General features: G+C 40.6%; 1 long non-coding RNA gene across 2 annotated transcripts; it reads left to right on the top strand.

The window, feature by feature from the left end:
* Positions 1-5,652: 5,652 nt before the first annotated feature.
* On the top strand, positions 5,653-15,694 carry LOC136253246 (uncharacterized). Of its 2 annotated transcripts, XR_010700032.1 has the most exons (5): positions 5,653-5,910; positions 12,940-12,982; positions 14,915-14,953; positions 15,403-15,503; positions 15,554-15,694. It is a non-coding gene; the product is annotated as an uncharacterized lncRNA (long non-coding RNA). The 2 variants fall into 2 exon arrangements; XR_010700031.1 differs by lacking the exon at positions 12,940-12,982.
* Positions 15,695-16,902: the final 1,208 nt, after the last annotated feature.

Below are 16,902 nucleotides of genomic sequence, written 5' to 3'. Positions count from 1 at the left end.
GCACCTCCGTAGCTCTGTGCTTCCTTGATGAAACAAGACGATTTTTGCTGTGGACATGCCCCCCAACTGCAGCACTCTACATTCCAAATTTGAGCGAAATCGCTTCGCGCGTTCCCGAGATATGCGACTTCAAAAATTGGCTGAGTTTCTTCGTTTTTTCTCTCTTCTTCTTGTTATTTTTCTTTTTCTTGTCGCACACTTACAAAATCTGCTATAAAACTCGAACGCGTTATCCGATTGCCTTGAAATTTGGCACACAGAAGGGGGGTATAAAGGCGCATCTCGGTACCAACTTTGGCTGGAATACCATAAACAGACAAAGAGCTATGAGCGATTATGCACGAAAAATAACACCAATATGTTGTCACGCCTACAGGGTAAACCGCGTATGGGAAGAAGCTGAAAATCGGTGGGTGAATAGGTTAACTATTGAACCTCAAACCTTTTGTGGTTTGAAAGAAATCGAGCTAAAAACCAGGAAGATACAGCGAAAAAATCAACAGTGTGTAACAATTACGCAATCGAGATTAGCTAATTTTTAATATTTTTATTTTTTTATTATTATTATTATTATGCTTGCCACGCCTACCAGGTAAACCGCTTGGGGTAATGCTTTCAAAATCGCTGTACAGATGGAGTTATCATCTTAGAAAGGCTCTTCAATGGTGTAGAAGAATCAGACTTAAAGCCACGGAGTTATAACACGAAATCCAACTTGGTGTAGCAAGTGCGAGATCGAGATACTCTAATAGAGCAGTCATCCTAATAGAGCAGTCACCCTGAACAGAATTCAAGAGATCAGTTAGAAATAAGTAACCTGTATAGAGATCAGCTACAAACAAATCACCCTGTAGAGAGTTCAGCTACAAACAATTCACCCTGTTAAAACATCAGTTAGAAGAAGATTTCTTGTAGAGAGCTCAGATACAAACAAATCACCCTGTTGAAAGATCAGCTAGAAGATGTCACCTTGTAGATACTTCAGTTACAAAGAAACCACCATGTAGAGAATTCAGCTACAAACTAGTGACCCTGTAGATACATCAGCTAGAAGAAGTTACCTTGTAGAGAGTTCAGCTACAAAGAAACCATTCTGTAAAGAGCTCAGCTGCAAACAAATCACCTATACAGAATTCAGCTACAAACAAATCACCCTGTAGAGAGATCAGCTAGAAGAAGTTACCTTGTAGATAGTTAAGCTACAAACAAATCATCCTGTAGAGAGATCAGCTAGAAGAAGTTACCTTGTAGATAGTTCAGCTACAAACAATTCACCCTGTACAGAGCTCAGTTAAAAGAGGTTTCCTTGTAAAAAGTTCAGCTACAAACAAATCACCCTGTAGAGAGATAAGTAAGAAGAAGTTACCTTGTAGATCGTTCTGCTACAAACAATTCACCCTGTAAAGAGATCAGCTAGAAGAAGTTACCTTGTAGAGAGTTCAGCTACAAAGAAACCATCATGTAGAGAATTCAGCCGCAAACAAATCATGTATAGAGAGTTCAGCTACAAACAAATCTCCCTGTAGAGAGATCAGCTAGAAGAAGTTTCCTTGTAGAGAGTTCTGCTACAAACAAATCACCCTGTAGAAAGATCAGCTAGAAGAAATCACCTCGTAGAGAGTTCAGCTTCAAAGAAACAATCATGTGAGAGTTCAGGTACAAACAAATTGTCCTGTAGAGAGATCAGCTAGAAGAAGTTACCTTGTAGAGAGTTCAGCTACAAAGAAACCATCATGTAGATAGTTCAGGTACAAACAAATCACCCTGTAGAAAGATCAGCTATAGAAGAAATCACCTTGTAGAGAGTTCAGCTACAAAGATCTATCGTGTAGAGAGTTTAACTACAAACAAATCACCCTGTAGAAAGATCAGCTATAGAAGAAATCACCTTGTAGAGAGTTCAGCTACAAAGAAACCATCATGTAGAGAGTTCAGCTACAAACAAATCGGCCTGTAGAGAGATCAGCTAGAAGAAATTACCTTGTAGAGAGTTCAGCTACAAAGAAACAATCATGTAGAGAGTTCAGCTGCAAACAAATCACCTGTAGAGAGTTCAGCTAGAAACAAGTCACCCTGTAGAGAGATCAGCTAGAAACAAGTCACCTTGTAGAGAGTTCAGCTAGAAGAAGTAACATTGTAGAGCTACAAAGAAGCTACCATGTAGAGTTCAGCTGCAAACAAATCACCCTGTAGAGAACTCAGCTACAAACAAATCGCCCTGTAGAAAGATTAGCTAGAAGAAGTTACCTTATAGGGAGTTCAGCTATGAACAGATCACCCTGTAGAGAGTTCAGCTACAAACAAATCACCCTGTAGAGAGTTAAGTTACAAAGAAACCACCATGTAGAGAGTTCAGCTGCAAAAAAAATCAATCACTCTGTAGAGAGTTCAGCTAGAAGAAGTCACCTTGTAGAGAGTTAAGCTGCAAATAAATCACCCTGTAGAGAATTCAGCTACAAACAAATCACCCTGTAGAAAGATCAGTTAGAAGAAGTTACCTTGTAGAGAGTTCAGCTACAAAGAAACCACCATGTAGAGAGTTCAGCTGCAAACAAATCACCTGTAGAGAGTTCAGCTAGAAACAAGTCACCCTGTAGAGAGATCAGCTAAAAACAAGTCACCCTGTAGAGAGTTCAGTTAGAAGAAGTCACATTGTAGAGAGTTCAGCTACAAAGAAACTACCACGTAGAGAATCCAGCTGCAAACAAATCATCCTGTAGAGAGTTCAGCTAGAAGAAGTCACCTTTTAGAGAGTTCAGCTACAAAGCAACCACCATGTAAAGAGTTCAGCTGCAAAAAACTCAATCACCTTGTAGAAAGATCGGCTAGAAGAAGTTACCTTGTAGAGAGTTCAGCTACAAAGAAACCACCATGTAGAGAGTTCAGCTGCAAACAAATCACCTGTAGAGAGTTCAGCTAGAAACAAGTCACCCTGTAGAGAGTTCAGCTAGAAGAAGTCACATTGTAGAGAGTTCAGCTACAATGAAACTCCCATGTAGAGAGTTCAGCTGCAAACAAATCACCCTGTAGAGAACTCAGCTACAAACAAATATGCAGTGAAAAAGATCAGCTAGAAGAAGTTACCTTGTAGAGAGTTCAGCTACAACGAAACCACCATGTAGAGAGTTCAGCTACAAACAAATCACCTTCAGCTAGAAACAAGTCACCCTGTAGAGAGATCAGCTAGAAACAAGTCACCTTGTAGAGAGTTCAGCTAGAAGAAGTCACATTGTAGAGAGTTCAGCTACAAAGAAACCACCATTTAGAGAGTTCAGCTGCAAACAAATCACCCAGTAGAAAGTTCAGCTATGAACAGATCACCCTGTTGAGAGTTCAGTTAGAAACAAGGAATCCTGTAGAGAGATCACCTAGAAGTATCGCCTTGTAGAGTTCAGCTACAAACAAATCACCTGTAGAGAGTTCAGCTACAAACAAATCACCCTGTAGAGAGATCAGCTAGAAGAAGTTACCTTGTAGGGATTTCAGCTACAAACAAATCACTCTGTAGAGAGTTCAGCTACAAAGAAACTATTCTGTAAAGAGCTCAGCTGCAAACAAATCACTTGTACAGAATTCAGCTACAAACAAATCGCCCTGTAGAGAGATCAGCTAGAAGAAATACCTTGTAGATAGTTCAGCTACAAACAAATCACCCTGTAGAAAGATCAGTTAGAAGAAGTTACTTTGGAGAAAGTTCAGCTACAAAGAAACCATTTTGTAAAGAGCTCAGCTGCAAACAAATCACCTGTACAGAATTCAACTACGAACAAATCACCCTGTAGAGATCAGCTATAAGAAGTTACCTTGTAGATAGTTCAGCTACAAACAAATCTCCCTGTAGAGAGATCAGCTAGAAGAAATTACCTTGTAGAGAGTTCAGCTACAAAGAAACCACCATGTAGAGAGTTCAGCTGCAAAGAAATCACCCTGTAGAAAATTCTGCCAGAAACAAATTGCCCTGTAGAAAGATCAGTTAGAAGAAGTTACCTTTTAGAGAGTTCAGCTACAAAGAAACCATTCTGTAAAGAGCTCAGCTGCAAACAAATCACCTATACAAAATTCAGCTACAAACACATCACCCTGTAGAGAGATCAGCTAGAAGAAGTTACCTTGTAGATCGTTCAGCTACAAACAATTCACCCTGTAGAGAGAGCAATTAGAAGAAGTCACCTTGTAGAGTGTTCAGTTACAAAGAAACCACCATGGAGATTTCTGTAATCAATATATGTGACCGGATTTGCGAAAAGGGGTCTTCCACACACATCCAATTCCGTAAATGTTGGAGACCATAACTCAGTGTTCAAGTAACATATTAACCTGAACATTTCACCATGTATTCAGCTATAGTGGTGCTCACCACTGCCCAAATATCAAGGCAATAGCTCTTTCCAATCTGAAGTTATCAATTGTCAAAGTTGGCAAATTGGACCCCTTTTCGCAAATCCGGTCACATATGTATTATACAGTATATATAATTTGTACATTTACTGATAAAATATTTAAAGTACATCTACTTCATCTTTTCTTCTTCCTGTAGTAAAGAAAAAAGCATAGGTTAAAAAAGTCCCAAAGCTGGCCATAGGCCGGCTTTGGGGTATACAAATACAAAAAGAAATGAAATCTAATCCAAAACAGCCAAGCTGTAAAAAAAGTGTGCGGCCCTCAGAAAGGCTATGGTGAAAAAAGATGTGAAATCCAAGGTGGCGGCCAAGAAATGGCTGTGATGGTAGGTTAGTGGTAAAAATTTTAATAATGACAATTCAGGTGAATTTTTGTGCCGCTGCACAAAAATTCACCTGAATTGTCATTATTAAAATTTTTACCACTAACCTACCATCACAGCCATTTCTTGGCCGCCACCTTGGATTTCACATCTTTTTTCACCATAGCCTTTCTGAGGGCCGCACACTTTTTTTACAGCTTGGCTGTTTTGGATTAGATATTACTAACGGTACAGGAAATTGCATTGTCTTTGCAACTACTGGCCATGCGCGGTTTGAGCATGCGCGTGTTTTGAATAATAAAATGCGTGCAATACAGGGTTTGAAGCCATAATATTACATACTGAAAACTACAACATACTACTACTTATTACCTAACTATATACTTATTACTACCTATACGTATTTAACTTAACCAATGTCAAAGTCAGGAAATTCGTCCTCAGCAGTAAGCGAATACTGGGTTTTGGTAGTTGTTAACTGATGATCCTACCATTCCTGGTATACTTGCCGTAAAAGTGTGTATAATTCCGGTTATGCAATGATTTAACTGACGTGGAATTGAACGGCTTCGATACCTGTATACCCGGTATTACAGGAAATTGCATTGTCTTTGCAACTACCGGCCATGCGCGGTTTGAGCATGCGCGTGTTTTGAATAGTAAAATTCGTGCAATACAGGGTTTTGGTATTTGCTAACTAGTGATGATCCTGGGTATACTTGCTGTAAAAGTGTGTATAATTCCGGTTATGCAATGATTTAACTGACGGGGAATTGAACCATACCCGGTATTGCGCGCGTTTTATTATTCAAAACACGCGCATGCTCAAACCGCGCATGGCCGGTTGTTGCAAAGACAATGCAATTTTCTGTAAAGTAAATAGGCGCTTCGCGCGCTGCGCGCGCGAAGCGCCTATTTACTTTACTAGGACATTAGGCAATTGGAATTCGCAAATTCCAATTGCATAAGTTTCAATGCTCAAAGTTTAAGAATTTATAAACACTGCTGACCTGGTTTGTTAACACGTCGAGGCGTTAATTTCCTCTGTTCCTGACATGGCAAATAATTATTTTTTTTGCGTTCATTCAGTACGCACGTGATGTAATGGTACCAGGCTCTGTCCAGAACTCAAGTCTACCCCCAAGGAGTGGTCAGCACACAGAGAAAACTGCTCAAACGGACTAAAGGTAAGTAGGATAAGTAGATACACACGTTGAGATTATATTGTTTTGAAAGGCTAGACTACTTTCTCTAAATAAAATGCACCAGTTGGCGTGGCTATGGTAGTCTTGCGTAGACCAGACAGAATTTTTTCTTAGTGTGTGAGTGCGGAATAAGTGGCCAATCAGCACCCACCATAGAGTTGGTGAAACGTTACACAGAAATTCTATGGGAAGTGTACCAGATCACTTATTCCCCACCCACACACAAAAGAAGAAAGTCGGTCTGATCTTAGCTATATTATAGTGAGTGATGTTGAAATGGGCTCCTTCACCCCATTGGTATTCCCTACTTTTTGGGGGAATGGGAGGTGCGGCTAGTATTGCTTACAAGAGGTTAGCATTTCTGCCTGCTGCTTAGAAAGACCAGTAGTGTAGTGTCCTGGATTAGATGCTCCACCAGTTTTTCTTTACTGTTGTAAAGTTCCAATAAGATACACCAAATCATATAGATCAGAAAAGATACATCACAACTACAAACGTGCTCACTATGAATTACAGGTTACAACAATCAAAAAAAACGTGCGCATGCGTGCTGTAGGAAAATCTAAATATAGTACAACTCCCCCTACTACACAGCAGAAAAAAAAAGTCCAAACTGCTCATAGCTTAGTGTTTCACAAAATCTTGATACCTCGCTGGAGTACGGATAGTTCGACCTCTTGAGGTTTGCGAAAACTCCTGAGCCTGTGTCTCACTAGGGTCTTCCACTACAGATCGTTCCGCCGGTTGCATAGCAATGTCGTCGTCATCATCTGTGTGTACTGATGCTGCTGGCTGCAAGGAACCTTTTCTGAGATGCCTACGATTTCGGCGAAGTTCTTGGCCACCAGGTACTCTCACAATGTACGATCTCGGAGTGTCAGCCAGTCCCTTTACTGTTCCTGGAACCCATTTGTTACCCATTTGAACTCTGACAGCATCTCTGGGTTTCAGACCGGGGAGTTCCTTAGCACTTCTGTCATAATATTTCTTGTTCCTTTCTTGCACCTGTCTAGTGGCCTCAGTGACCTTTTTGGGATCAATCACTTGGGGAGCTAGTTGCTCTGACGTGCATGGCAAGAGTGAGTTTAGTCTTCGACCCATAGATAATTGAGCTGGAGATCCAACATTGTTTATTGGTGTGTTACGGTATTCAAGTAGGCTTAGGTAGGGATCTCTCCCATCACTCTTAGCTTTCTTTATCAAGCGTTTGATTATTTGTACTGACTTCTCAGCCAATCCGTTTGCTTGTGGGTAGTATGGGCTGACAGTTACATGGTGGAAACCCCAGTTCTTACTGAATTCTTTGTACTCGCCCGATGTGTACTGTGGTCCATTGTCACTTTTGATTATTCTGGGTATGCCATGACGCGCAAATATTGATTTGGTACCCTCAATCACTGTTTTGCTTGTTGTGCTTTTGAGTTTAACAATCTCAATGTAGTGTGAGTAACTGTCTACAATGAGTAGGTAGTCTTCTCCCTCAAGGTGAAATAAGTCTGTCGAGACCAGTTCCCACGGCCGTGTTGGTGGTTCATCAGATATCATTGGCTCCTTAGTGTTAGATAACTGGTGCTGTGAGCATGTTTCGCATGTGGCTATTCGTTCCTCAATATCTCTTCCCATCCCAGGCCAGAAAAGAACATCTTTAGCCCTCCTTTTGCATTTGACTATGCCCATGTGGCTTGCATGGATCTTCTCAAGCATCTCTTTTCTCAAGCTAGTGGGTATCACTATTCTCTCACCCTTGAGGATAATTCCGTTAGCCTCACTCAGTTCTTCTCGAAAGTTCCAGTAGGCCCTTAGGCACTGGGGGACTTCTACCCGGTTGTTTGGCCATCCTAACCTGATAACATTTTGTAATTTGGTCATGACTGGGTCAGCCCTGGTTGCCTGCTGTATTGCCTTTAGCTTGGCATCCGACACTGGCAGATTGTTCAACACCATGTTCACTGCACAAATAAGATCCTCACTTAAGTTATCAGAGTTGGGTTCATCTTCCAGATAAGCACGTGACAGGGTATCAGCAAGTGTCATTTCTTTACCGGGTTTGTAAACTAGTGAAAATGAATATCTTTGGAGTTGCAACAACATCCTTTGTAGTCGGGGTGGTGCAGCCGATAACTGCTTCCTTGTGATGGCCTCCAATGGCTTGTGGTCAGATTCTACTATGACGTCTTTCCCATACACATATTGGTGAAACCTGTGGAAGGCAAACACAACTGCAAGTAACTCCTTTTCTATTTGTGCGTACCTTGTTTCTGTATCTGTGAGTGCTCTAGAAGCGTACGCGATGGGCTTGGAGTCTTGTAGGATGACTGCACCAAGACCTGACTGTGATGCATCACATGAGATGGTGACGGGCTTGGTGACATCAAAATATGCCAGAACAGGGTGCTTTGATAGGACTTCCTTGATTTCCTGAAAAGCCTTTTCCTGGGACTCTTTCCACTCAAAAATGATGTCTGACTTCAACAAGCTTCGGACTGGTTGTGTGATGGTCGACATGTTGGGGATGAATTTCGCCAGGTAGTTGATTGTTCCAAGCAACCTCTCAACACCCTTCTTGTCGCTTGGTGCTGGCATGTCTTTGATGGCTCGAACTTTTGCAGGGTCAGGTTTGACACCCTCAGCATTGAGAATATGACCGATGTAGGTCACTTCAGGGACTCCAAACAAACACTTATCTTGGTTTAAAGTGAGGTTGATTTCCTCGCATCGTTTCAAAACTGCTGCAAGCCTACTGTCGTGTTCCTCCTGATTGGTTCCCCATACCAAGATATCATCAATGTCAGTCTCCACTCCAGGCAAATCACCTATAAGCTGGCACATTCGCTTCTGAAATACCTCTTGAGCTGATTTGATCCCAAATGGCATTCTCTGAAAACAGTAGCGACCAAAAGGACTGTTGAAAGTGGTTAACAGTTGGCTCTCTTCTGACAGAGGTATTTGCCAGTAGCCATGGTTGGCATCTAGCTTGGAAAAAATACTGGCTCCTGACAATCGAGTGGTGATGTCCTCTAGGGTGGGAAGTTGAAAGTGCTCTCGACGTATAGCATTGTTGAGATGTCTGGGGTCAAGGCAAACCCGCAGTTTTTTTGTTTTGGGTTTCTCAACCACAACCAATGAATTTACCCAATCTGTGGGCCCATCAACTCTTCTGACTACACCCATCTTTTCCATGTCATCAAGTGTGTTCTTGAGCCGATCTCTGATGGCAACGGGTTGGTTTCGAGGAGGATTTACTACTGGTGTGATTGATGAATCTGTTTGTATGTGGTAGGGTGTTTTTAAACAGCCTAAACCCTTGAAAAGCTTTGGAAATTGTGCCACAGGGTGCTTGGTGTCATGGGCTATGTTTAAAACAATCTTGACAATGCCCAGATTTTGTGATGCTGCTAGACCAAGGATGGGGTCTTGTGTTGTGTCAACTACATAGAAGAGTAATGGTCTTTGTTGGCATGTGATACGGCTGCAGCCCACCACCTTGAGATTTCCACCACTATAGCCGGAAAGTTTTGTTGAGGATTTGGTGAGTGGTGGCTGGGTTTTCAACTTTCTGTATAACCTCAGTGGCAAAATGTTAACCTGTGAGCCAGTGTCGACTTTGAACTTAACTGCTGAGCCTTCAACTTGAAGTGTGGTATAACAATCACTAAGAGTGAGTTCTGTGTCATTTTTGATAGCATCAATAAAAAGTGATTCGGCATCATCTGAATCCGTGGGATCCTCACATTGTTCGATCGCATCTGTTGTGCGATTAGAACTTCTGCAGTATTTGGAGAAATGATTGAGCTTGTTGCACTTGTGGCAGCGTTTGCCATATGCTGGGCACTGCTTTCTATTGTGCACAAGACCACAACAACCACAAGGACGCCTCGGACCTTCTGTGAATTTCTTGGTATCTTTGGTGACTTCTCTTCGGAACCTGTGTGGTTTATTGCTAGACCTTAGACCAAACACTTCTCCACTCGTCTCAGCAATATACTTGGAGCTCTTCCTGGACTCTGCGTCCACACGACAAACGGAGATAGCCTTCTGAAGTGATAGATCGTCAATTCGTAATAGACGCTGTCTCACCTCTTCTGAGTTAGTTCCACAAACTATCCTGTCTCGAACTAACTGGTCTTCCAGGTCGCCATAGCCACAGTTCTTTGCAATGAGTCTCAACTCTGTCACGTATTGGTCAATTGTTTCTTCTTCGCCCTGTGCGCGAGTGTTAAAACGATATCGCTCGATCGTCACATTTTGTTTCGGCTTGCAATATGCTTCAAATTTGGAGAAGAGTATGTCAATCTTATCAGCTTCCTCCTCTCCGAGGGTCATTGTGTTGTATACGTCGCGACCAGCTTGGCCAATGGTGTAAAGAAAAGCACTGCACTTTTCTTTTTCCGTATTCTTAGACATGGTTAGATCGATAAATAACTGCATAGTTTGCTTCCATTGGCGCCATTTTTCCGCTACAGTGGTACGTCCATTTGGTGATAGATCAAGTTCGTTAGGTGGTTTTAAGTTCTCCATAATCAGGAACGCTTTATTCGGCCACTTCTGACACCATGTAAAGTTCCAATAAGATACACCAAATCATATAGATCAGAAAAGATACATCACAACTACAAACGTGCTCACTATGAATTACAGGTTACAACAATCAAAAAAAACGTGCGCATGCGTGCTGTAGGAAAATCTAAATATAGTACAACTGTAACCCTGCCAGTCCAGTTACTATCGCAGCACTTGACCTTGCAATGTGTGAGGGTCAGGTGCATGCTTCCATCACATGTACTTCAATTGCTGTTTCTTGTTTATTTACTTGTTATATTTCAAAAAAAAATAAAAAATCGCGCAAAAAAATAAATCCAGTAGTATTGGCTACCAGCTTTTTTTAAAATGTGGGTTGTGGAGTAGAAAGAGCAATAAATGCATTGTATACAAACTGGTTAAACCTCTACCTTATCCCATCACCATTGTATGGCATGCATATGGGTTTAAGTCTCCACAAAGGACTCGACTGTATCGTTATTAGAAGTAGACAGCATGCCTATACTACCTACTGTCAAGGAGGTGTCACTCTAATGTATCCTGTATTGTACGATCTTCATCCTTTAAACAAGGGATTTTTGGCATAGGACAGTACAAGCATCATTTCAAGTAACACTTTTACATTCAATAATTGTAACGTGATCTTGGAAACCTACCTTTTTGGTTTATTTTCTGTTTAATAGCTTAAATGAGGTATTGGGTGCTTATCTATCTTGTGTTAAATTTTAGTTTGATATCCTGAAACGTGGCTGGTTTACTGTCCGGTACATTACAAACTAGTGCATTAAGGTTTGTGAGCGATTAAGGGTGACAAGTGGTGTTTACTAATAATTCCATACATGGTCTGATATAATCACCGAAGCTCCTAGGAAAAAGAAGCTTTGGGTGGGAAACTTTACAGCACGAAAGTTTAATAGTTCCTTTTATCCAAACAAATTGTTGAAATTTTCATTTAAGTTTTTGTTTTTGCTGTATGTAGAAGTCAAGGGTCAAGGTACACTCTTGGTAGGAAATCCAACTTTTGTGGATCGTCAACCACCCTGAGATCATAAGGCAGGCAATGTACTAAATAGCCTAAATATTTCTTTTCAAGGTTAACCCTTAAATCTGCTTTTCGAAAATGCATGTTTACACAATATGGACTCGCATGGTGACACTAGGTGAGATAACTTAAATCTTACAGCCTACAAACACACATAGATTTAAAAAGTGTGTCCACTGGGCTACTTGGAGTAGCACTGTAACTACAGTGGCTTACTTATTATGAAGTGATGAACATCGACAAGTCAAGTCTCCGTGTTTCATAATTCTTGCCACATGCTTACTTTTGATTGTGGGATTACTCACGTAAATCATATATTGCCTGATACAAAAGTTCACGACAAGTCCAATGGAAGTCACTGCAAGGTGATAGGAGCAACTACCATCGAGTCATCGACCATTTTATAGAGGTATGTAATAAAAAGTTTGCATGTTCCCTACCAAAAAGTTATTTTCATGGCCTCACGTTGTAACATTAGGGTAAAACTCTAGGTATCATTTTAATCCTTGTTCCATCACAAGTAGAATAATGTAAATCGCATAGCCATAGAATGGATGCTTCGAAAGTTACAGCGCTCTATGCAAGGCATGCGTATTTATTAAGTTTAAATTCAGTTTTCTTGATTATGCAGGTTTAAGGGTTAAGTATTGCTAAAGGTAAAATTTTCACAAATACAGTGGAACCTGTCTATAATGGTCACCTTGGGACCAGATATATCTGGCCTTTATATACAGGTGGCTGTTATAGAGAAAACCTGCATAAGGTGGTCAGCAACATTTTAGTGACTATGACCGTTATAAATGAGTAATTATTATAAAGAGGCTCGCGCCAACCGCAATGTAGTAATATTTTAGTACAGAAACGGCAAGGTGAGCCTGTTATGGATGTTGGTTATAGCTATTGAATACGATTAAGCAATGAAGACTGATAGATTATATAGTATTCATTGAAAGGTAGGGAGTGTGATAATTGCGCATTAATTGAAATGATGCCGTGGTACTAGGCAATTTGCTTAACAAGCCACCATAAAAGGTAGCGACTGCTATACGAAGAAGAAAGTTATGTATACAGTGATTCATGGGCAAATTCTTGGTTGGCCGTTATACGTGTTAGACAGGTGACCGCTTAATGCAGACCACAATGCATACATTTGTATTGGAAAATATTTGGGACCTCGTGACCATGGCCGTTATACAAAGGTGACCGCTTAATCCAGGTGACCGTAACACAGGTTCCACTGTACTACCCAAATGTATTACTCTCTATGGGAGGTCTAAATATTTCAAGGATAAAATTTTGATGATAACTCCCCCCCCCCCCCCCCCCCCCCCACCAACACTGCACAATCAGCAAAAAAAAGATTCCCCTCAAAATATTTAGGCTATACGGTATATGCAGTGTAATGCACTTGATTTATTTTTTGTAACCAGATGATAGAGCGCTGGTATCACATACCCGAGAAAAATTCTAAGTGTAAGTTTAACTGTTAAATGAAAGTATGAATATACTCATTTGATAGTTGTTCTCCACACTACATAATGCCCTTGACTTCTCTACTACTCTAGATCTTTTGTGTCACAAATTCTATTTGTATATTGTATCATTGTCAAGTTTCATGGTAGTGAATTATTCTTCCCTAAGATTGGCCATGCATTGTGACATGTTTAGTGCATGCTTGTAAGTTTAAAGTTCACTCTCAGTGTGCTCCAGTACAAGTCCGTCCCGTCCAGTTATTTAATGAGCTTTATCCACAATTACATCATAGCACAAAAATGGCAATAAGAGTGGGGATTGTTTGTACAGATAGCCATTAGAAGGGATAACTTTTGAGATTTTCCTCGTTAAGAAAGTGAGAGAAATCTCTGGTAAGACTTGTTTGTTAACTATCTTTCTATGTAGAAGCATGCACAGTTGCTCTTCTCGAACACTCCAGATCTGGTTTTGAAAATAAAACCAGAGCTAGGTAAGTATCTAAAAGTGTGAAAATGCATTCCCCAACAGAGTTTTCTCCTGCTTTCTTCATGGGAAACATCTCAAAAGCTTATCCCTTCCAATGGCTCTGTACAAAGTACCCCCACTTGTAATTGTGAATGAAACTCTTTGGGACCTTTGAAATGTAGCCCACCTAACTGTGCTAGTGATGACGTGATATAACAGGAAGAGTAAACTTAATGCTAGATGGAACGTTATGCACAGAAGTATCTTCTAAACTGTTTTATAGTTTAACTATCATGTTTTTTCTCGCCAATCCTCTCAACAAAGCCTCAAAGCTGCTCTTCATTTTCATTCACGTTAGTAAAGGACATACCCACTTTCAACTCAAAGGGATAAGCTATTCCTGGAAGTCTACAAGGCCTGCACCAATGTTTTTCAGTTATTAAATGCCTGTAAAACTTGAAGAGAAAGTAAATCAAAAAGTCTAAAGAGAGTCGTGTCACCCATGTTTCAGCCTGCCAGAAAGAAATCACCTCAAAGCAAAGTTTACTCGTAACTGTTTATTACAAACTTCATTTCGCTTTTCTTACGTACAAGCTGCTTTTATCATTTAACGATTTTGCTCACGTAGGTGCGTATGGACCAACATAGATAAGTAGATAGGCATGCACACACACACGCACACACACAGTGACCCACACACACTGCACACACACTGCACTACACACACACGCACACACACACACACACTGCACTACACACACACCGCACACACACACACACACACACACACACACACACACACACACACTAATACACACATACTGCACTACACACAGAAACACACACACACACGTACTACACAAATACACACTACACCACACACGCTCTACACACTACACACACATGCTACGCTCTACAAAGAGACACACAGACACACACTGCACTACATACAGGTGCACACACTACACACACACATACACACACACACACACTGCACTCACCACACACATACTACACACACACGTACACTGCACACACACACACACTCTACACACATACCTTACACACAGACTTTCTACATACTACACAGACACACACGCGCACACTACACTAAGGCATGCACACGAGCACTACACACATACCACACACTACACACACACACTACACACACACTACACACATACCCTACACATACATGCTACACACACACACTACACACGCACACACCACACACGCTATAGTAGTGTCATGTAGTTTAGCAACAGTAGACACATGTGCACAGAGACACATGTAGTCATAATGTAATGCTGCTACATGTGTCTCTGTGTATGTGATACATGGATACATGTGTCTCTAACTACATGTTTCTCTGTGTAGTGTCATGTACTATAGTAGTGTCTATAGTTTGCATACTGCAGTTTCACACCCATCCCAGAGTCTAATTTTCATTACATCTCTTTTTTACAGACATGCTACTGGACACCCAAGAATTACATGTTACTGCTGGTGAGTGTACTTATATGCTATACACATTTATTGGGTTTGACAAATCCGACATGAAGCAAGGCCATTTGGTCTTTAGCAGCTTTTTGGTCTCATTCGAAACTCTGTGGAAGTGAAACAATATACAGTCACTGTAACGAATTGCATTTTAAAATGTATATCCTACAGTATGATAATACTGTATAGTTCTGCAACCTCTCTCCATGAGACTCGGACAGTTCTCCTGTGGTTTATTGAAGCTCAAGCTCCTGAGTAGTGCACAGGCATCCCAGCTCTGGTTTACTGGGTGGCAAGCATTGTAGCTGTGCTTCACATGGCTCTGCTTTTTTTTGCTTTGTTAGTGTGTGCATGTGCGTGTGTGCGTGTTGGATAATGTAGTCCAAAAGTATGTGTGTGCATGTGCTTTCTCCATTTTCCGTTTTGTTATATCATGTTCAACTCTAACTTTGTAGGTGTGCTATAAGAATCTGGAGATGTATGTGTTATAGAGAAGACAGCAAGGAACAAGATGGTCGATTCGAACCATGCTAGACACAGTGTAGTGTTTCTCAATGTAAGCTACATTCTGTTCTGTGTTGCTGCTTATTATCATGTGTACTGCAGGTCATCAATACTCTTGAGAACTGTTTCCTAATACTGCTAAAGGATATTGTGACAAATTTGACTTTTCACGTGTAATGTGTGCTATGAAATAGTGTTGTATGGTTCATTCAGAGCTTTGTTAAGAATTCCAATTTATACTTACGGTTTGTTACTGGGGTTTTGCATAATACGGAGCTACACCGTTCAAACTCTTGATAATGTACCCGATGATGACACTACTACCTAAGATGACACTACTAGCTACTGTACACCATGTAGGGTGATATAAGGGTGTTGGAGTAGGTGGGGCACCACTTTTGGCTGAATTATGCAAAAAAAAATTGCAAACTCAATCTTGATGAAACAAAAGGTAGAAACATGCGACACTTGGTGTTTATTTATAATGGTAATTCAGGTTAACTTTTTCCGTATTGAGTGCCTCTAAATAATCATTGTTGTGTTTAGCTTTGTTTATGTGTCTCTGTAGCTACCTTGGAAACAGTCTTAAACTGTATTATGAAGGTGCTTATTGATCGTGTATTAGGTCCCTATTACCTCTGAGATAGGATAACCTTCTTGTAACAGTAAAATATCAACAAACTTGCAATTGGTTGGTCCCAAAGTGTCTGTTAAATTAATATAATATTAATTATATAGAGGTTATACTGTAATGTCACTATTGCTGCCAAACATGACACCACTAGTTACACACTGTAGAATGATAATGTCACTATATAGTTAGCCAACATGACACTATTATAGTTGCACACTGTAGTGTGATAATGTCACTATAACAATAGTTACCTAACATGATACTACTAGCTATGCACTGCTTGGTAATAATGTCACTACATGACACTACTACTTACACACTGTAGGGTGATAATGTCACTACATGACACTACTACTTACACACTGTAGGGTGATAATGTCACTACAAGACACTATTAGTTACACACTGTAGCATAACGCTACTAGTTACACACTGTAGGGTGATAATGTCACTACATGACACTACTGCCTACACACTGAAGGGTGATGATGTCACTACAAGACACTACTAGCTACACACTGTAGCATGACACTATTAGTTACACACTGTAAGGGTGATAATGTCACTACAAGACACTACTAGCTACACACTGTAGCATATATGACACTACTAGTTACACACTGTATGGTGATAATGTCACTACAAGACACTACTAGCTACACACTGTAGCATGACACTACTAGTTATACACTGTATAGGGTGATGATGTCACTACATGACACTACTAGTTACAAACTGTAGGGTGATTGATGTCACTACAAGACACTACTAGCTACACACTGTAGCATAACACTACTAGTTACACACTGTATAGGGT

This window comes from Dysidea avara, chromosome 4, assembly GCF_963678975.1.
Source record: "Dysidea avara chromosome 4, odDysAvar1.4, whole genome shotgun sequence".
Classification (NCBI taxonomy): domain Eukaryota; kingdom Metazoa; phylum Porifera; class Demospongiae; order Dictyoceratida; family Dysideidae; genus Dysidea; species Dysidea avara.
Note: the sequence above shows the minus strand (reverse complement) of the source record. Positions and strands in the feature narration are given on the sequence as shown.